Source organism: Miniopterus schreibersii, assembly GCF_964146895.1.
Source record: "Miniopterus schreibersii genome assembly, chromosome: 19".
Taxonomy (NCBI): domain Eukaryota; kingdom Metazoa; phylum Chordata; class Mammalia; order Chiroptera; family Miniopteridae; genus Miniopterus; species Miniopterus schreibersii.
Window position 1 is genome coordinate 36453966 of NC_138119.1, and position 21056 is coordinate 36475021.

Below are 21056 nucleotides of genomic sequence, written 5' to 3' on the forward strand. Positions count from 1 at the left end.
TTCCCTCCCACCCACCCCTTCTGATAAGTTTCTCAGCCTCCCTTTTTAGTCAAGAAGACTGAAGTAGAATGACCTCTTGGGAAATTCCTGGCCTGAAAATCTAAGAAGCTGAGGAGGGCACAGGCCCAAAGCCAAAGAGGAGGGAGCTGCATGCCCTCTGCCACACATCGTTACAGTCTGCTCAAGTATCAGGTCTGGCAGCCAACAGCCACCATCCCACTTAAGCCTCTGATTCTTTAATTATTCTCAAAATATGTATTCAGTATCTGCTACTATATGGCAGATGCTATGCTAAGTGTGAGAGTTCACGTTGAGAAAATAGGATCCTTGCCCCTCTTACTAATAGCTGGTAGTTCCTTATATCCTCTCCCATCTCAGATTCCACCTCCACCTTTGCCTGAAAGATACCATCATTTTTGTGTAATCTGAAATAGGGGCCGAGATCAAATGTCTCTAGAGGTCTTTGTCCACTGTGAGAATCTACTATCTGGGACCTGAAACACAACAGGAAGTGGTTCAGGCAGGTGCATGGGCACAGTTCTAGGACATGACTCCGGTTGATGACTTAATTCAGCGTATCTGGCATTTGTAGACTCTTCCTGCTTTGGAAAGATGATCTCTTGGGCTTCTCTTAGTGTCTCGATCCTTAAACAGTGGGTAATATATTAATCCTCTATGTGTCTCTTTCCAGAACATACTATTCTTTCAAACTTAGACAAGACAGGGACTCACACTCTGGGCATTCTTCTCATGACTGGCACCCAGGAGGATGGCTGTCAGGATTCTGCCTTCTCTCACTTACTAAATGCTTCTGCAGGTCTAAACTCTAACAAATCTGACCCCACTGGCTTAGGGAGACTGGATTATGTTTTCTGCAGATGGTTTAGGAGAACTGGAAACTTGAATCGTTGGCCTTCTCTAAGGCTACAGGATTGAACCAAATGACCTTTTTGGAGGTAGCTGGAATGAGGTTTTCCAGGCAGCCTCCCCTTGTTGCCTGGAAAATCGCACGGAACATATAGGGTACCTCCTCTGGGCAGAGTGAGTCCCCAGCCAATCTCTAAAGCTGGAAAAGATGGCTACTCTACACCTAATCCTCAAATTCTCTTTTCCAAAATTACTCCTGCTTTCAAGAACTCCCCCATTGCCCGGGTTTCATGCAACTAAATTGAGGTAGGCACACCACACGATAGAATACTACGCAGCCATTAAAAAATCACATGGTGGGAAAATATTCGGCAGCATGGAAAGATGTCCAGGTATTTCCCCCAGCTCCCCACTCTCAATCAGAGTGTAAAACCTGTCAAACATTTTACTCTGGTCACTGCTTCTGAACACGCCAGCCACACCACTTCCTGTGCTAAGTCAAGGCTTATGGTCTTAGTTCCAAGAACTGGTTTGCAGATGATGAACCAGGCTGCTTCCTGTTAGACCAACAGTAAAGAAATAGACTCTAGTCCTTCACTTTTTCGAGAAGCAGGGAAATGAATGTTGACCCAGTCTGGCATTCTCAAAGGTGCAAACTTCTCGATGGGGTTTAGAAGGCATCTTTTGGGAGGTGATTGTTAATTAAAACTCTTGCTCTGGAAGGAGAGATGATCCCTGGCCTATCACATTAGAGCTGGGGTGTCTTGGACATGTACCTTAACCTCTCTGAGGCTCAGTTTCTGCACTGCTAAAATGGGACTACAGTAATACTCCAAAGGGTTAGTGGGAAAAGTAAACAAAATCGTATGTAAAGAACTTCGTATACTGCTTGGTACTAATAAGTTCTCAACAAGTGTCAGCTATTCTGATGTCAGGGATTCAAGTCCAGCCTGTAGGATCCTCTGACTGGCTTTTGCCCCAGTCTTTCTCCTCTCCCCCCCCCCCCCCCCCGGAAAAGCAGTAAGAGGGGTTGTCATTTCTCTGTGAGATGTAGTAAGGAGAGGACACCTGAAGGGAAAGTTACCTGCTCTGGGCCCAGTCTTAGGGGACTTTTAAGGATAAAGAACACCAACAGATGAAGTGAAAGGGGATGGCTTAAAAGAAGAGAGAGGAGCCAGCTGAGCCCACAGCGCCCAGGCGATGGCAGAGAGAAGGGGCGGCGGGTGGAGAGGCAAATGCGGGCCTGAGAGGTTGTCTTGGGAATGAGCTGTAGGCAGACCCAAGGAGGAGACCTGTCACAAGAGAACTCTCTCCCACTGGGAAGCTAAGACTCTAGGACTTGCCCCTCCTTCTGGCACTTTGGCCAAAAGGGGAAATTCAATGCAAGGAAGTAAAAATATTGAGAGGGTCCTTACAGTGAGGAAGGTTGTCTGCAAGCCCTGATGCAGAAATGTAGGTGGGTGGGAAATGCCAGCATGTCTGCCTCGGGAGGAAAAGACCCCTGCGCTCCTGGAGGCCCGAGGAGCAAGGCGCCCGGGGCCAGGGCGGGCAGGGTGGTGTATTTACCCAGAAATGGGAGCCTGCGGAAGGTGCTCAAGGCAGACCCGGAGGCTGTGGGGAGGGGAGTGAAAGGGGAGAGACTGAACACAGCTGGAAGCAAGGAGTGTCCTCCAGCACTGCCGCCCAGGCACCCTGGGCTCTTCGGGGCTCCGACTGTCTCCTATTCAGAACCCAGAGCAGAGATCAGCTTCCCTCCCTCCCTCCCTCCCTCCTTCCCTCCCTCCCTCCCTCCGACTCACACAGGCCTCTCCCTTCTCCATCCCACCAGGTTCTGTGTCCCTTTGCACTTTCCAAGAAACACTACCCTGGGCTCAGTTGAAAACCAGGATCATCTCCTTTCAGCTTGTTTCCCAGGGGCTGTGGGGAGTCTGAGCGGCGACAGCGCACCCTGGCCTGAGAGTGTGGGGGAGCCCTTTCCGGCCTGCTCCTGAGCGGACACTGCACCCGCTGGGAGTGGCTAGAGAATTCCATTTCCTCCCAGCTGCTTCCAGGCCACCCTTTCCTTCAAAAGCCTATATCTCTAGTCTTGAGGTCACAAAGATTTGGGGTTGCAAAGATAAGGCACTGTCTTGTCCTGGCTGAATTACGTCGTTATTCTAAGAATGAGGTCCGGGGAAGGTCCTCAGGTGCTACCTAAACCCTACACCCGCTCTCCGATCAGACTCCAGACAAGAGTGTCCTGGGAACACGGGACATCGGCCAGGTGAGCCTCAGGAGACGGGAAAGAAGGTCCATGGATGCCAGGTTCCACATGGCAGGATTCATTCATTCATTACATTCAGCGTACACCAACATACACCAACAGAGTGTCCGCTACGCGCCAAAGGAGATGGAAAAGGCAGTCCCTCTCCCGCCGGCGACCAGCCCCCTGAGAAGGAAAGGGGACAGAAGGTAATTCCGTACAGCGACGATTGCCACAGGGAATAAAGTAACCCAGGGAAGAAGTAGCTCCAAGTTGGGGGGTGGGGAGAGGCTTCTGGAAGGAAGGCAGCCCCAGAGTTAAGATGCGTGGCCATGCGGGGCATGTCCTGGGCTGGGCCGCGAGGAGGAGAAGCAGTGGAGGCCAGAACCTGTGGCAGCCTGCACTTTCTTGGCACATCACTGAGAACATCCATCTCTCCTTCTTTGCTTTTCTATCTCCTGCAACTTCTTTTCATCTGCCGTCTCCCATCCCATTTGTACACCGAACAAATAAGCGCCCTGGACCTCAGCAAGAACGGAGCGGAGGCTTCCAGAAGGGCCACCTCCGGGAAAGGCGATGAGCGGTGTGCGCGACCCGGAGGGAACTCACGGCAGAGGGCGGTGTCCAGCAGCCCAGCCCGGGAGACCCCGCAGGCTGCCGGCCCTCGGCTGCCCTCCCTCCTCCCCTCTCCCTCCCTCGACCTTGGCAGAGAAGAGGAAGAACTGAGCAGAAACAGGTGAAGATGAGAGCGGAAAAGAGGCTGGCGAGACACGGGGGCACTGAGCCACCCCGCCGCGCCCACCGAGAATGATCGTCCGCAGGCCCTGGACCAGAATGTCCCCCCATCCTTGTCGGCCTGGACTGCAGGTGAAGAAGGAAGGTCAAGGCAAGACCCCGACTCAGGAGCACAGCCAGGGCGCAGGCGGTTGGTGGGGAGGCGCCGAGGCAGAGCTCTCCCACCCTCCCCTCCCCCGCCCGCCTCCCCCTCCCCCTGCCCTGGGGGGGGGTCCTTGGCAGCTTTCCTTCCCTTCTCTTCTCCACTAAGCCTGATGCCTGCAAGTCCCAAGCCCCACCCCTGCTCTTGCACAGAAGGGCCCCTCAAGGGGGGGGGGCAGAATCGTGGCCAGGGTCCGTTTCTCAGAGGCAGCAGGCTCTGGGCTCTCAGGGGCCACAGCAGCTAAGATTTCAGAGAGGAGGCAGGTCAGCGCTGTGGGAGACAGAGGAGAAATGTAGACACACATGTCCCCCATCCCCTTAGCAACACGGACAGCAATCTTGTTCTCTAGGGAGCCTTTCCTGCCTGCCTCCGACTTCCCCTGGCGCTACTGGCCCGCATTTCACAGACACCCTTGAGAAATCACCTTCCTAAAATAATGTTGATGTCTTCCAGAGGTCAAACCCTCACATCTCGCATTTCTGTGTCTCAGAACCACTCCCCACTGTGAGGATCATCGTCTCCACTTTACAGATGGTAAAACTGAGGCTCGGGTCTGCCAAAGAGCAAAGCGCACACTCTCTCTCCTGCTCCAGGTGGCTTATTTCGCCCCCTAAGCTAGTTGATGGCCAGGACTGACCGCATCCTCTCCTCCGGTTCCTCGGGAGCATTCAACGGCGCCCTGGAAACAGCAGGCCCTCAAGGATTTCTGTGGCCGTTGGAAAGGCTTGGTCGTGGAGGGTGACGTGATGAAGGAGTTATTATCTGCGAAGCCAGCCTCCCACTCAAGAAATCATGAGTAGGAGGCTAAATTTAAAGCCACAATGAAGCAGCCTGTTGCTAAACAAAGGCAATTTAGATAAATCTCAGTCTGTTTGCATCCTGCACTGACAAGGCTTTGAACACCCCCCAGCAGACCGGAGCAGAAAGAAATGAGCAGGCGTTAAATCGGAGCTGTGCTTCCCAGATCTTTTCAGCAATGACATCTCTGTGACCTTGCAGGGCCGTAGAAGTCACCAATAAAGGCCACGTCTTACAGACTGTTCCTGCGCAGCAAATGAGCCTCAGGCCGGTGGGCAAGATACAAACTTGGAAAAAGGATCTGTTTCTTACGTATTTCAAAGACTCCTCAGTCATTTGAGGAGAGAAAAAATGTTCAAAACAAAGATGAAAGTCTAGAAAATTAATAAAACGCAGAAAAGTAGGCATAATTCCCTGGATCCTAACGCTGACTGACCTACTTTCACCAGAATGTCATTTTATATGGACACAGCCAGGGGCGATCACTGGCCTTGGCCTTGACACTGTCCCTGAGCCCACTGTGTCCTCCCTGCCCATTGGCCCACTGCCCTTTCTTCAGGGCCGTCCTTGGCCTGACATCTCCCTTAGCTGCCACGTTGGAATCCCACCCTCCGAGGGTCAGAAGAGAGAGGGACCCAAAGCTGGACGGCATGTTAACGTCCCAGTCATCGGAACCAGCCCTGGGGGCAACCAGGCCAGGCCAGGCTGAGGAGTCCGCCAGCCTCAAGACTCACAACCAAGATTGACCTCCCTTACTTAAGAGAAATGAAGTCTGAAAGGGTCGGTGAGATTATCTTTTCCGAGTGGTGCCCAGCAGATGACACTGCAAGCCTTTTCCAGCCAAGGAGCAGGATGCTATCCAACAAGTGGACACAGGACGTGCCTTCCAACGGCTGGCGTGAGAGGAGAAAGGCTGACGAGAGAAAGGGGGGCGAGGGGGTTCCCGGCTCTTGTGCGCCAACTCCTGACTGGCTGTTGCTGGCGTCATTGCTGGGGACCACACAGGGGGGCCCTCCGGCACCCGCACACGAGGCTGAGACCCCTCCCTCGCGCACCATTTCACTGACCTTTACCCGCAGCTCCTCGCAAACTCCTGGGTCATTTCCCACATTCAGATCGCTGTGGAGTGCAATTGTTTTCTCCGCTTTCGGGACTTGCTAAACCTTCTGTCTTGCCGCTGTGTCCTGACAGGAGCTTCAATGCCACATACAGTAATATTTCTGGGACTGGCAGCCCTGAGCCATGATTTAAATTTTGGTCATAGAATAATTACTTCAGTAAATATATCTTTCTTGTTCAGAACCCCATACAATTCAGAGACATTTCTGACCACCTGCCCCATGAGTAAACCATTTTGAGCCTGTGTCTCCAAAGTACATCTCTGATGACTTATAAACTTTACACAAAAATCATTGTCAACCCATTTAGTCTATGTCATTAGAGCTCAGTGTCTTTCTTATTTTGGAAATGAATAGGTGGAAATAGAAACTCCAGCACCTTCCTCCTGCACCACAGCAGCCTATGATGCAGACAGAATGTGGGCAGGACATGGGAGTGGGGCCGTGACCGTCCCTGGGACAGTCACAGCTCTCCCTCCGCCTCAGGGGCTCTGGTTCTGATCGACACATGGACAAGGTTCTCTGAGCTAATGAAAACTGACTTCTCCGTCCTAATTTAATTTAATTTGTGCCAGAAATAATTTCAAACTCTTATCCCCGCCATTCATCCGAACTCCCTCTGCCTTTCAGTACCTGCTTTTCAGGACCACAGAGTTGCAGCAAAATTGACATGTTTACTTCCCACCTCCCTCCCCCGTTGATCCCTTTACAGAAATACTAGCCAGCAGTGAACTGTCCCCAAACTGGCAGCAGTGTTCAGATCATCACGAGGTGAGGGTCCAGTCACTGTAATACCTCAGACCACACAGAGGATGGACTCTGTCACCACCACGCAGCCACGTCACCTGCAGGTCTGTCTGTCATAAAAAGAGGAAATAGATGAAAAGGCCTATTTCAATCAAAAAGGAGTGGAGCGGTCTCCACCTCACTGCGAGCTAGCCTTCTTCTGTAGGCTATAGACCTTGAAATAAAACAGAGGTGGCCTATAAGCAGCTCTCTCCCTGCTAGTTTTCAGTAAAGGTTAAATAAAAAATACTCTCTGGCCTGGCTGGTGTGGCTCAGTGGTTGAGCATCAACCCATGAACCAGGAGGTCACAGTTCAATCCCCATCAGGGTTTCGGGCTTCATCCTCAGTAGGAGGCGGGCAGGAGGCAGCCGATCAATGACTCTCTCATCATTGATGTTTCTATCTTTCTCTCTCCCTTCCTCTCTCTGAAATCAATAAAAACATATTTTTTTTAAATACTCTATGGCGACCCACCCACCTGTCTGAACATGTCTCCAGCATCCTGCCCCAGACGACACACAGAGCGAGCGGAGCAAACCGCAGGCAGGGGCCACGGAAGGCACGGCCAGCCCCTAAATCGAACGCTCCCAGTTAAAGCTGGAAGTGGTTACCAGGCTCCCAGCAGCCAAGTTCACCATTCAATGCACACCAGCCGTACCTCCTGGAGGGTGAGGGGTTAAACTTGGTTTGTGGTCAAGACCTAGCACTGCCCTCAAGGAGCCTCCTGGCACCACTAAGAGTGTCATCATTTCCCCACAAAATATCAGATGCATACAACTCTAGGTCTCCTTCTCCTGTGTCCAATTCTTCCTCAGTTCTTTTGGAAAAACTTAAAATTTCACACCAAAAAAAAAAAAAAAAAAAATCACACAGAGTAAGACCCAAAGCCCTTTCCCTGGCCACTCCAGCTCCCTGAAATCATGGTCTCCACTGTGCTGACCCCGGTCCACTCACACTAAATCTCTGCTGCTCCCTGACATGCCCAGGCACATCCCTGCCTCAGGGCCTTTGCACTGGCACCTCCCCTCTCTCAAATGTCCTGCCTCCCACATATCTACATTGACTGTCTCCTCTCTTCTTTGAGGAATTCTGTATGTTAGCAGCTCCATTAAAGGCATTCTCCTGGACCCTTGGACCTGAAATCTAACCCAGTTTTTTTCTTCAAAGGACTAATTACTACTTGATATTTTACATTATACACATAAAGACTCCTTAATCCAGATATAGACAGATATCTGCCCTTCCTTTGTTGTCTGAATAACCCCATAAAAAAGGAAATTTCTTGAAGGCAGAGACTTTGTTTTGTATCTGATGTATCTCAGGTGCATGAGTCAGAGCCTGGCACATAAGAGAAATCTTCCCCAATCTCCCTTCCCCGCCCCCAGTACTGTAAAATCTACTATCACAGCCGATATGCATGATTGATGCCGGCGCCAGCCAAACCAAGAGAAATGTGGAGACTTTCACATGAAAATCAGATTTACAAAGAGCCAAGAAAGCCCTGAGAGCTGCTGAAAAACCCTCTTGAGAGCCTTCATATACCTCTTAACGCTTTTTAATTAAATGTGTTTCCCCTCAGACACAAGCTTTCAAAATGAACATAGTTTAATTTCTTGTTTTTCTGTTATGTTTAATCTGTGACATATACCACTATGGTCCTGCTCTTTCTTTCAAATACACTGTATTTCATTTGCTTTTTGAGCTGTACGTGTCTAGGAACCTAACCACCAATAAAGTCACTATTTCTACATGAAAACAGTTCCTTCTGAGTTCCAAACAACCAACTTACAAAGGACAGTTTGCATTATAGCCCAACTGCAAACTGGGAACAGTCTTAGGATGCCTTTACATTTTTTAGGGTCCCGGGTTAATTTTGACGTGGACTTTTCCTCTATACAACAAAGGAAAAAATAAAACGCCAGGAACAAAAGCAGCAAAGAGAGCAGTACTGGTCCAAATAAGCTGTTGGTTCCATTAGCAATAGGACGGAGAAGGTAATGTGCTCAGCCTGACACCTGCGGGCAGGTGTGCCCACGGATCCAGCCATTCTCACATTCAGGGACTAAACAGAAAGAGACTCGATGCCTTGGGTTTCCACCAGAAGGAGCCCAGTGGCTCGGAATCACACCCCCAGTCCAGCAACAGACCAAAAAAATGTGTGTAGCAAGAAAAAGAAATTAAACTCTCCAGTTAGTGATTTATCAACCGCGTGTTAAAATAGTCTCCCTTCCATCGTGAAGGTTTTCAGCACGTATATTCTCCTTCTCTGAGCTCCTCAGCCTTCCCATTTTTTCCCACCCAAGAGAGTGTCTATCCATGTGGCCGAGACGGTGGTGATGGACAGACCTCGGATTTGCGTGAGGGTCCTGGAGCCTCCCCTCTCGTCCTCGTGGGCCTCCTGCCCCAACGAGGCTCTTGCCCGCCTGGTCAGTGCTCTTCCTGCTGGTGTCCCCAGCCAGAGTCGGCAGCCGGTCAGACTCAGTCTGCCTCCTCTTGATCGGCTGGGAGGCTAGTGGCTCTCCGTGGTGAGTGGGTCCCGCGCCACCTCTCACTGGCACTGCATGGTCCTCTGGGGTCTGGCTGTGATGAGCTCCTGACCCCTAGGCCAGGAGGTGTGCCAATCAGCCCTCTCTGCAGGGTCACTAGCCTGCAGCGCTGTCAGTCAAGAGGGCCAGGAGAATTATAATTAACCCCCCAGTATTCCCCGCGGCTCGGGACCTGCTCACATGGCCATTGGCCACCTCTGGCTATCCCTGCCTCCACTCAGGTTGGTTCTGATTCTTTCCTCCTCACCTGTACCAGCCCCCCACCCCTTCAACTGTTCATTCTAGTCTCATGGGACAGGGTCAAAGCTTGTTCTTTGTGGTACAAGGCGGTAAGTTTCTTCCTACCCATAGGACGCCTGATCTGACTCTGTCCCAGATGCCCCCCTGGATGGTTACCTTTCTGGCATTTCCTTAGAGTGATGTTGTCCCAGGTAGACATCTTTACCCGACCTGATGTGTCTCTTTCCTTCCTCATAACTTTTAAGGCCTCAAACCACTGTCACATCCCAGCCAGCTATGTGAAGGGTGTGGAGTCCCAGACAAGGAGCACAAAACGTTCATCGCCGTGGGCAAACAGGAGCAGAAACAGGTAGATTGGGTCCATCTCTACAGAGCTAAGTGCTAGGGGACAGGAGCAAAGAGGTACTGGGCTGGGTCCATGATTTTAACGAGTGCCTGAGAAACGTCAGGCACCAAGTCAGAGAGCTGGCCCACTCGTGTCCCTGGAAGCACCCACCTGCCACCGAGGGGCAAAGTGTTCACTGTTTCATAAGGGAAGTTGCCCTGACAGCTCCCTAGGAGGATCGACTCTCTCCGAAATCAGAGGGGCTCGTGTGGAGCTGATCGGCCCCACCACAAACAGATGACCGGCACCTCCAACTGACCGCCTCCCAGACAAGGAGCTTTGAGCCTCTGGTCAGTATCACCTGGCAAAGTGGCCCAGGGGCTCCTCCTTGACGCAAATGCGGACCTACTGAGGACCGAACCGCACTGTCGCCAGCCCTCCAGACCCCTCGCAATTTCTCGCTTTCCCTTCCCAGTTGAGGTGTTAATAGCTCCTAAATGGATTAATGGTTTTTAACTTCAACTAGATTAAATTTCCAGAAGGCAAAAGTGTGTTTCATTGCCTTTTGTGTTCCCTCAGCGACAAGAGCTCTTCCAAGCACATCCTGGCCTGAGACCCATAGGTCTCAGGTGCTGCTCCTGTTCCCTCACCCACAGCTCCCACCTCCCGACCCGACGAGAGCTCATCCTGACCTTGACCCTCAGCCTTCTCAGGAAGTCCCTCCCCAGGCTCAGTACTGGCTGCCACATAGCACATTTACACACTCCAGCTGACCCAGGACTCGAGATCGGTGGGGATCCATTCTGGACTCGTCGGTGCTGGTGCTATAACCATGACTCGGCACTCACCCAGCAGCATCTGTGTTTTCGCCAGTGGCTGTGAGCACCTCTTGTTGGCTCTGCCCAGATAACAGTAAGAAGGCTCGATGGTAAGAGCTCTGACTCTGAACTGGCATGGGTCAAATCCTGGCTCCGCCACTCACGGGAGAGCAGGTAACACAGCAATTTTACGGGGTTGCTGTGAGGTTTTGTAAACTGGTGCCCATTGGCGGAGCCTGGCCCAGAGGAAGGCCTGTGCATGTCAGCGGGGTAAGAATCCCCAAGTTGGCAGGGCCAGCTTCTACTTGTTTCCCCTTGTTATCATTTCTGCCCAAGAACTGATGGGAACACTTTGTTAGAGCTACTGTTTAGGATTCAGTTTTGAAGCCCTCTCCTGTTGTCTCCAGAATTATGTCACACTTCCCTTTAAAATAAGAAAGAATCCCCAGAGCTGTTCTCGTTGCTAAAGGAATGTGGCTGCAGGCATGAGTCAGCAGCTCACCCTGCAGCCAGCAGCTGGGGCTTGGTCCGGCCTCTGTGCTCCCAGTGCTGCTGCATCCCACCCGGCTGCCGCGGTCTCCACAGCAGGGCCCGACACTGCCGGGTGTGCCTGAGAGCCTCCACTGCGGCAGCCTGTAAGCCCTTGGTCCCCAGAGTCTCCAGTTACAGGATCAGCGCAGGTTCCCGCTGAGCAAAACCCTCAACAGAGCAGCCTGGTGACCGTCTGGATACTGGGGCAAAGCAAAGGCAAGGCGGGCATCCCTCAGTCTGCAAAGCACTATGTCCAGACCGTAACTGAGCAGGGGGCTGGTGCCCTTGAGCAGGGCCGGGTGCTCTCTGGGAGCCCTTAGAGCCTACATTTCCTTGCTGGAGCTGAAGGGAAACGTGGGCTCTATTTTCTCTCAGCAGGTCAGTGAGCTTCTTGAGAGCAAAGACCCTGTAAGGCTCCAGCTGCATCACAGCGCCTAGCCCAGACAGAGTAGGCTCTCAATTAATGTTTGATGGCTGAGGAACTGCCAAGCTGCTTAAGTAGGGGCGTAACGTTGCACTCTGCCCCCACCTGTCACCTGCCATGTCTCCTCTCTTCTCACCTCTACCAAATGTTCCCAGTGCCAGGAGCAAAGGAGGCCTCGGTCTCTCCCCACTGGAACCTGGTTTGTTGACATCGCCCCCCAGAAGCCAGAAGACCTGGGCTTTGATGAGAGGCATGTGGCTGTCCTAGACACCAAGTGAAGGTCACAAACACATAGGTGTTGTTCGGGCACTTCTGAGGGAACCACCTCAGTTCCCAGAGGATGAGGGTCTCAGGGCTTTGTTCACTGCGTGTGGTCATTATGAGCTTTAAGGAGTGAAATGAAAATCGAAGTGAGGGGGTCTCCTTGGTCCCCGAGAATGCATGTTTCTGTCCTGCCTGCTGGCCTGCCTCTCTCCTCTCTCCTCTCTCCTCTCTCCTCTCTCCTCTCTCCTCTCTCCTCTCTCTCTCACTCCCTCTCTTTCTCATACACATACACACACAGAGATACATGCTATTGAATGTGGTACTAAAAGAAATATTGGCAATTAATTATTACTGATGATAGAAGCAAGATAAGTAATAGCCAGAAGCCACACCACCAGGTAGTGTCCTCGAATTCCAATCCAATGATCTCACTTCATTAGATTAGTATTTATTGTGTTTGGTTTTTGCTTGTTTGCTTCTGTTTAAACCATCTTCAAAGGAGACCCAACCTCAGGTTCTTTCTCTCTGAGAAAGTGCAGCATTGCCCAGGAAAGCCGGCTCCTCCAGGGAGGGGTTCTCCGCAATTCCTGTTCCCAGGGGACAGCGTCTCACCCCACAAGGCAGGAGGACCTGGGCCTCTTACCTGTGATAAGTGACAGTGTGCTTGCCACATCCAGAGATGGTGGGACTCTTCCCATCATGATCTATAGCCCAGACACGTGCAGATAGAGTCTGGGACCCTGGAGATTCCCCTTTGTGGATGCAGCATCTGATGCTAAGGGGGGGGGGGGGCTGAGCACATTCACCTTGGTCAGGGCAGCAGCCCAAGACCAGCTGTAGCCTCCAGGGCCAATCCAAGGGAGGGGACAGTTATGTCTGGGAACAGTCGTGACCAGCCATTTTGCTGTGGTCCCTTGGGAGCCTGCAGACTGCAGAGGCCTCACTCGGCTTGCTTCCCAGGCTGGGCCTGTGAGCCAAGCTGCAAACACCCACCTGTTCCAGGGGAAGGAGCGCCACCTGCTGGCTCTGGACGCTCCCTGCCTGCAGTAACCATGTTTCTTGAAAACCGCAGTGCTGTTATTTCTAAGCCTCTCAGTTCCTGGAGGGGTCAGATCTCCCACCAGAAAGCGAAAACAGGCGCCTACGAAACTGGTACCCATGCCCCAGGTCAGACTGTGACCCTGTGACCTCTCCAGGGAAAACCCTGGCAGAACCCTGCAACCCACGTTTTTCTCCCGCCCTACTGCTGGGTTTCCCTCCAACGCAAGATGCAGAGAAGCCTTAGCCTGAGGCTTCTGTCTAGCTCAGCGGAGGATCCCAGCAGTTAGAGGTGCACAGTGGCCCCATTCCATCCTAACACAGACTTCACACCCAGTAACTCGAGGACTGGGTTCAAGCAGCTCAGATCTCTTTTTGCTGCAGGAGAAATTCGTCAAGGCAGCGAACATGTTCTCTGCTGCTCTGTGGATCTCGGCAGCGCGAGCCGAGCCACAGGCTCTCACGGCTGCATTGTGCTTCATGGCGCAGCTGCAGAGTTCCACTGTGACCTCCCCGTTAGAGCCCAAGTCCCAGAAAAGGAAGCTCGATATCTAAGTCCGTGCATCCAGGAGGGCTTCCTGCCAGTTAAACATCCCGGGCCAAGCTCCAACCTGTCACTTTCTTTTCCAGGGCCTCCAAATTGAAGCTACTCTCCTGGTCTCTTAAAAGCTTTGCAATGTATAACTTATAAATATACACAATATGTAAATGGACCAAAGCAGCATGCTGTACAGTTTAAACTTATACAATGTTATACGTTCATTCTATCTCAAAAAGAAATTTTTTAAGCTATCCCCACCTACTGGTCTCCCAGGGGGTCCCATTTCCCCAAACTGACTGAGAAGGACAGACTCTGGGGCCTTCTCTTAGTCTCTCCTTTCTTATTCACTGCTCCCAAAAAATCACATCAGCCCTTATCTCTAATTGCTCCAATACACAGATGAGAAAACAAATATAATTTTGCAATTGATAAGGTTTCCCCAAGATTTTTCTAGCTGTTCACGTCTTGAAATAAAGGAAAAAAGGCCCTGGGTGAACTATACTTGTCTTTGCTCTTGTCTCGCTCCCTACAAAGCACCTTGAAAGTGGAGCTACAAAGTCACAGCCAGAGACAGCAAAGTGCAAAGTGCCACGACTTCTGCCCACAGAGCCCTACACAACCTGTCTCACTTTTCTCACCTGGAAAATGAACATAGGAAATGCTTACCGATGGGGCTATGAGGATTAACTGAGACAATAAGGAGTACTGAGGCCTCACACACAGTGAGCACCAATATCAGAACACTGGTCCCTGAACCAGCCTGTCCCACAGGGATGTGATGTGAGCCCCATGTGTAGTTTTACATTTTCTAAGAGCAACACTAAAAAAATAGTAAAAGGGGAAATTAAAGATGGTGGTGGACTGAGTGGAAGCTACACTGACACTCTCCCAGGACCAAGCTGGAATTACAACTAAAATAGAGAAAAACCATCCTGAATAATCAACTGAAGACTAGCTGGAAAGAACCTTTATAACCAAGGAGGAAAAGTAGAGACCACATAGAGACTGTTGGGAAGTGCAAGGTGCGAGAGGGCTGGCTGGGCTCCCACAGGCAGCAGCTGAAGGTCCAGAGGGAGATCTCAGCTGTGAGGGGTTCCCACTGAGGACTCTGGGGCCTAAACCCCAGGTTGGGATTCCCAGACCAGAGCACCAGAACTAAGATGCCCAATAACATCTGGCTGTGAAAAGCAGCTGGGTTTCTGTCTGCCAGGGAGATACAGATGGAAATGGTATCCTCTTAAAGAGCCAAGGCACAGTATTGTGTGCAGCCACTCACCTTGGGCTCTAGCAGAGGGAGGAGAGAGTGGACTGGAGCTGTGTGAGGAGAATCTAGAATTGTGGGGTCTGGAGATAGAGATCAGAAGGCACCCATCTGGATTCCTGTGCAGAGTCATTCCCCCATACTGCAGAGGACATCTTTCTTAAGCAGTTTGTGGCCTCTGCCTGAGGGGAAACAATTGCCCCACCCTTCTGGAAAATCTCGTCCCCTACCCAGTGGAGTTTCTACAGCCTGAGGCTCATTAAGATAATCAGATTAATTAGCCTGCAGGCAGAGGCAGACCTCAGAGTGCTTTGAGTCTTTGCCTGATCTGCTTCTGGACTCGGGCCTTAGAAAAGCAGACTTTGGTGTGCATCTTGGTCCTGTCCAAATGCACCCAATCCCAACAGAGGGGGCCTCAAGCTGTGGATTGTTGACAGCTTCAAACAGGGGATTCAAGGCCAGGCACAAACAGCATCTGACATTGGCCTGCACTAGAGACTGTCCAAAAAGACTGAGAGTCCTAGCAGGCCTACCTAACACATAGAAACAACCCAAATAGGCAGCCAAAATGGGAAGACAGAAAAACAAGCCCCAAATAAAAGAGCAAGAGAAGACTCCATAAAAAGAGCTAAAAGAAATGGAGATAAGCAATCTATCAGATATAGAGTTCAGAATACTGATTGTAAGGATACTCAACAGCATGAAAAAAGATATGGAGACTATGAAAAATGACCAGTCAGAAATGAAGAATGACATAGCAGAAATAAAGAATACATTGGAAGGAATAAACAACAGATTAGAGGAAGCTGAAGATGGGATCCGCGAATTAGAAGACAGTAGAAAAAATCAGTCAGAGATCCAAAAAGGAAAAACAATTAAAAAACAGGAGGACAACCTAAGGGAGCTGTGGGACAACATGAAATGTAACAATATTTGTTTGCATCAAGGAGGGCCAGAAGAGGTCCAAAATAAGCAAGGGTTAGAGAACCTGTTTGAAGAAATATGGCAGAAAACGTCCCAAGCCTGGTCAAAGAAAAAGTCACACATGTTCAGGAGGCACAGAGAGTCCCAAGCAAGAAAAATCCAAAGAGGTCCATGCCCAGACACATCATAATTAAAATGCCAAAAATTCAAGACAAGAGAGAATCTTAAAAGCAGAAAGAGAAAAGCAATCTGTTACCTACAAAGGAACTCCCATAAGGCTGTCAGCTGACTTCACATCAGAAACTCTACAGGCCAGAAGGGAATGGCATGAAGTATTCAAGGTAATGCAAAACAAGGATCTGAAATCAAGACGACTCTATCCAGCAAGGCTATCATTCAGAATAGATGGTGAAATAAAGAGCTTCCCAGACCAAAAAAAAAAAAAAGGCTAAAGGAGTTTATCACCACCAAGCCAGCATTGCAAGAAATGTTAAAGGGACTGCTGTAATTAGAAGTAGAAATAGAAGCATTGCAAGAAATGTTAAAGAGACTGCTGTAATAATAAGAAGAAATAGAGAGAAAAACACAGGTATAATGAATTAAAATGGCAATAAATAAGACGTATCAATAATAACCTTAAGGACTTTAAGGGAGAGATCAACAGCAATACAATCATAGTCGTGGACTTTAACACTCCACTGACTTCACTGGATAGATCTTCCAGACAAAAGTGCAACACAGAAACAATGACTCTCAATGGCACCCTAGATCAGATGGAATTAATTGATAGTTACAGAACATTCCACCCCAAAGCTGCAGAACACACATTCCTCTCAACTGCACATGGGTCATTCTCAAAGATAGGCCACATGTTAGGACACAAAACAAGTCTCTACAAGTTCAAGAAGATTGAAATCATATCAAGCATCTCAGATCACAAGAGCATGAAATTAGAAATCAACTACAGTAAAACACTCAAAACATTCAAACACATGGAGGTTAAATAGCATGTTATTAAACAATGAATGGGTTACCAATAAGATCAAGAAAGAAATCAAAAACTTCCTGGAAACAAATGAAAATGAGCACACAACAACCCAAAATCTATGGGTCAGTCACAGTGAAAACAGTCCTGAAAGGGAAGCTCATAGCACTGCAGGCCTACCTCAAAAAGCAAGAAAAGTTTTTAGTAAACTATGTAACTCTACAACCTAAAGAATTAGAAAGCTCCCCTGGGAGGCTGCCCGGACCAGGGCTTTTGTTTGCTGGGAGTATTTTTTGTTACTGCTTCGATTTCATCAGTTGTTATTGGCCTATTCAGGTTTTCTGATTCTTCCTGATTCAGTTTTACATGGTCTCACTCATGTGTGGAATCTAATAAACAAAATAGACTGAGGAACAAAATAGATCCAGAGACATAGAAGCATGGAACAGACTGATGAATCTCAGAGATTAATCAAAGAACTTATATGCATATATGCATAACCCATGCCACAGACAATAGTGTGCTGAAGGCCTGGCGGAGGGTGCAGGGGCAGGGTGGAAGGGATCAATGGGAGAAAAAGGGGGGACACTTGTAATACTTTCAACAATAAAAATAGTTTGTTTAAATATGTCTTTATTGATTTCAGAGAGAGGAAGACAGAGAGAGAGAGATAGAAACATCAGTGATGAGAGTCATTGATCCGCTGCCTCCTGCACACCCCCTACTGGGGATCAAGACTGCAACCCAGGCATGTGCCCTGACCAGGAATCGAAACTCGATCTCCCAGATCATAGGTCAATGCCCAACTGTTGAGCCACAGCCCGCCGGGCTAAAAACAATTTTTTAAAAAAATAAAATAAATAAATAAATAAACTCTTAAAAAAAAACACCAGTAAAAGGAAACAGATAGGATCAATTTTAGTAATATATCTTGTCTAACTGAAGAGGCCCAAAATGCCATCATTTCAACATGGAATCCATACTAAAAATTAGATATTTTTCATTTTTCCCCATCCCCAGGCTTTGAAATCCGACATGCATTTCATGTTGATAGCACACCTCAGTTTGAACGAGCAGCTCTGTTGGAAACCACCACTCTAGACTCTACCCAGAAACCACCTCAGTGGCAGCTCTGTTGGAAACCACCACTCTAGACTCTACCCAGTTCTCTCCTCTGTCCTCTTTGAAGTCTCCTTCTGAATTGGCAGGACCTAGAGCCTGGGAGGGAGGGAGATGCTTGGACAGTAATCCTGCCTTGGGTGGAAATCTCCACCCTTGCCATTTAAGAAGCTTCCAGAACCCCCACTCCTTGGGCACATCGGCTGCTGCCCCCAATCAGCTTCCCGGGTGTTGCTACCACCTCCAGGGAAGGTTCAATTTGAAGAGACAAGAAGAAAGCAACAGTAGACAAATGTTTGACTCTGTCTCTGTGTGTACCCTGCAATTTGACACTAAATCCAGCTCGGTTTGGTTTCCGTGGCAACCGAGAGAACAGCTTCCCCAGCTCATCTGCCAGCCCTCTAAGCGCAGGGTGTCTGCAACACTCAAGCCCCGAATGCCTCCGCTCTGTGTCTCAGGAGCGGATTCCGAGCTCACCGCACAGGCACGGGGGTGCAGGGCAGTTTCTGTTAAAGTCTTTGCCCCCCACAGGAAACAGGAAGGCAGGATTGGGGAGCTTTCAATCCTAGACAGCCTCAGAAACGGGCAAGCCCTTCACTGGGCGGGGAAGCCGTGGGACAGGGAGGCCTGAGAGGGACATGGTCGTTGCCAACCCAGGACGCCCCAGCAGGTGCGCCTGTTCTGCACGGATGGGCCCCAGGGCTGGTCGCGAGCCCTCAGAAGCAAGTGTCCTTCGTCTCAGCAAGTAGCACCTGTGGGGCCTGGGAGGAGTAGGTTTACAATCTTGGCTCCAACATTGACATTGACACTGAGATGCTTTTTGCTTCTGGGCTCAGAGGTGTGGAGCCATCTAGAAAACCCTCTGCTATCCTTGGCCAAGGCCCGGACGGCTTAGCATAAGGGTAGATGTTTAGCCTCTGATGAAACTGATCTCAGCCTCTGACTACAAAGTCGTCTCTAGAGCTGGAGGAGAAAGTCGTTTCTACTCGAAGCAGGCTCCACTTGCTGAAGCTCAGTTTAGCTTTAGTTGAATGAGATTCCAAAGGTACTTTTTCCGTTTCCCTCCTGAGCTGTTCTGACTCCAAATGTTGCAGGATCTGATGGGAAGATTCTAGCTGCTTTCTCATGACAACGTTGTTTGGATACAATCGGGAAGCCCTGACAAATCCTTGTGTGTGGATTTTGAAGGACTTTCTCAGTGAACAGGCACCTTTTCAACAACTAGAAAGGAAGCGGCACAGAGAGCCAGTCCTCCCTCCAGACCCAGAATCATGAGGATCCACCAGATCCAGGCTCCCTCCCTGTGAACCCTGATTTGTATTAACTTGCAATGTGTGTGCTCCTCAGACAAGCCCATGACCTTCGGTCAATGACCTTCAGACTGGCGGACAACGGGATTGACAGCGACAGTTCTGCAGAGGCAGGAAAGCAGGGTGAAACCCGGCTTCCCACCCCACCTCCAGCCGGCTCGAACGCGGGTCAGTCTAACAGAACGAATCCTCGGGAGGTGTGAGTTCTTCGGAAACTAGGGCAGGCAGGCAAAACCCTAGGCCTGAGCCCGCAGCCGGCCCTGCTCACTCACATCGAGGATCGCGCCATCGTTACTAGCAACACAGGGAAGCCGGAGAGGGCTGGAGAATACTCTGCGCGACGTCTGTCTGTGGGGGGAGCCTGGTTTCTAAGCGAGCGTGGCTCTCACCGGCGTTAACTGTCCTCACGGCGAGGCGGCGGGCACGTGGTTGTGTGCCCGGGGCCACACCCAGTGCTGCTGAAAGACATCGCTAAGCACCTTTTCACCCCTCACTCGTCCCTGAAATCCCCCTAAAGCGCGACGATTCCTTTGGCTTAAGGCCTTGATCTCCGGCAAAATGAACCATAAAGCAGAGAAACGCTTTCGACGAGGTCACTGGACGCTGACCCCGCAGTTAACCCACAGGTGCTGGGCGCAGGCTGGGACAGCGGAGACACGTCAACAAGGTGCGGCAGTGCTGACACACACCCCAAAGCACTCTGGGGGGAGGGATCTACAATTCTTTCCACCTCAGAAAGAAGGATTACGCAACAAAGTACAAAGCACATCCCAGGTCATTTTCAAAGGAAACGAAGGTGCCCGTGCTGACCGTGGGGCGCGGCGGGAAGGGCAGCAGGCGACTGAGAGCCCCCCGAAAAGCAGGGCCTGGGCCTCCCCCCTCGCGGCGCCTCTCACCAGCTGCGAGAACAAGCGCCTGCCCGTTTCAAAGGTAAGGGTCTTAGAGCCACGCGTGTGCCCTGTGGTGCAGTAAGCAGAATTTCATGATACTGAACTTGATTACGGGCTGCACTGTGTCCCTTACATTGAGAGGCTGCAGTCCTAACCCCGGTGACGTGGAATGTTACCTCTACTTGGAAATAGGGTCTTTAAAGAAGCAATTAAGGTCAAATGAGGTCATCGGAGTGGGCCCTAAAGGCCGGTGTCCTTATAAGAAGAGGAGGTTAGCCCTCGGGTACACACAGAGGGAGGACCGTGAGGAGACTCAAGCAGAAGGCTGTCATCTACAGGCCGTGGAAAGAGGCCCGGGAGAAAGCAGCCCTGCGCCACCTGACCCCAGGCTTCCAGCCTCCAGAATTGTGAGAGAATAAATGTCTGTTGTCTGAGCCACCCAGGCTGCAGTTTTTTCTTACGGCAGCCCTAGCAAACTAATACAAACTTCAGAATGCGTGTCACCTGCAGATGTAGGAAGGCACAGGGGAAGGAGCCCATGGACAAAGAAGCGGAAAAACAGAAGAGGGAGGCAGGATTGAGGGGTAAAATTTCAGGGAAGCTGGGAGAGCACAGGGTCCAGAGTCAGGTCACAGACCTGAGCACTAGGCGCTGGAAAATGGCTTAATATGTTACATACAATCACATAATAAAATGTAATTGTCACTAAAACACGGTTCTCAAAACTATTCAAATGCATGGGAAATGCTCTTGATATAATATTAATTTTTTAAAGTGGCGCTCAAACTAACATACAGTAGAATCCCACTTCTCTGACTGTTTAAAAGTGTGCCTGGAAGACACATCAGACAGGCCTCGAAGCGTCACCAGCAGCTGTCTCCGGGTGGCAGGGCCGAGTGGTTTTATTTCCTTCTCTTACAACCCCACATTCCCCAAGTGCTCCACAGTGATATGCATTGCTTTTAAAATCAGAAAACTAATGTCAGAGTACAGGTGGAAGGGTTTGGACTCAGTAAAAAATATTGGTATCTTTTTTCTTTTTTAAATAATATGGAATATATGCTTTTTATTTTGCTATTTAGCTGTTCTTT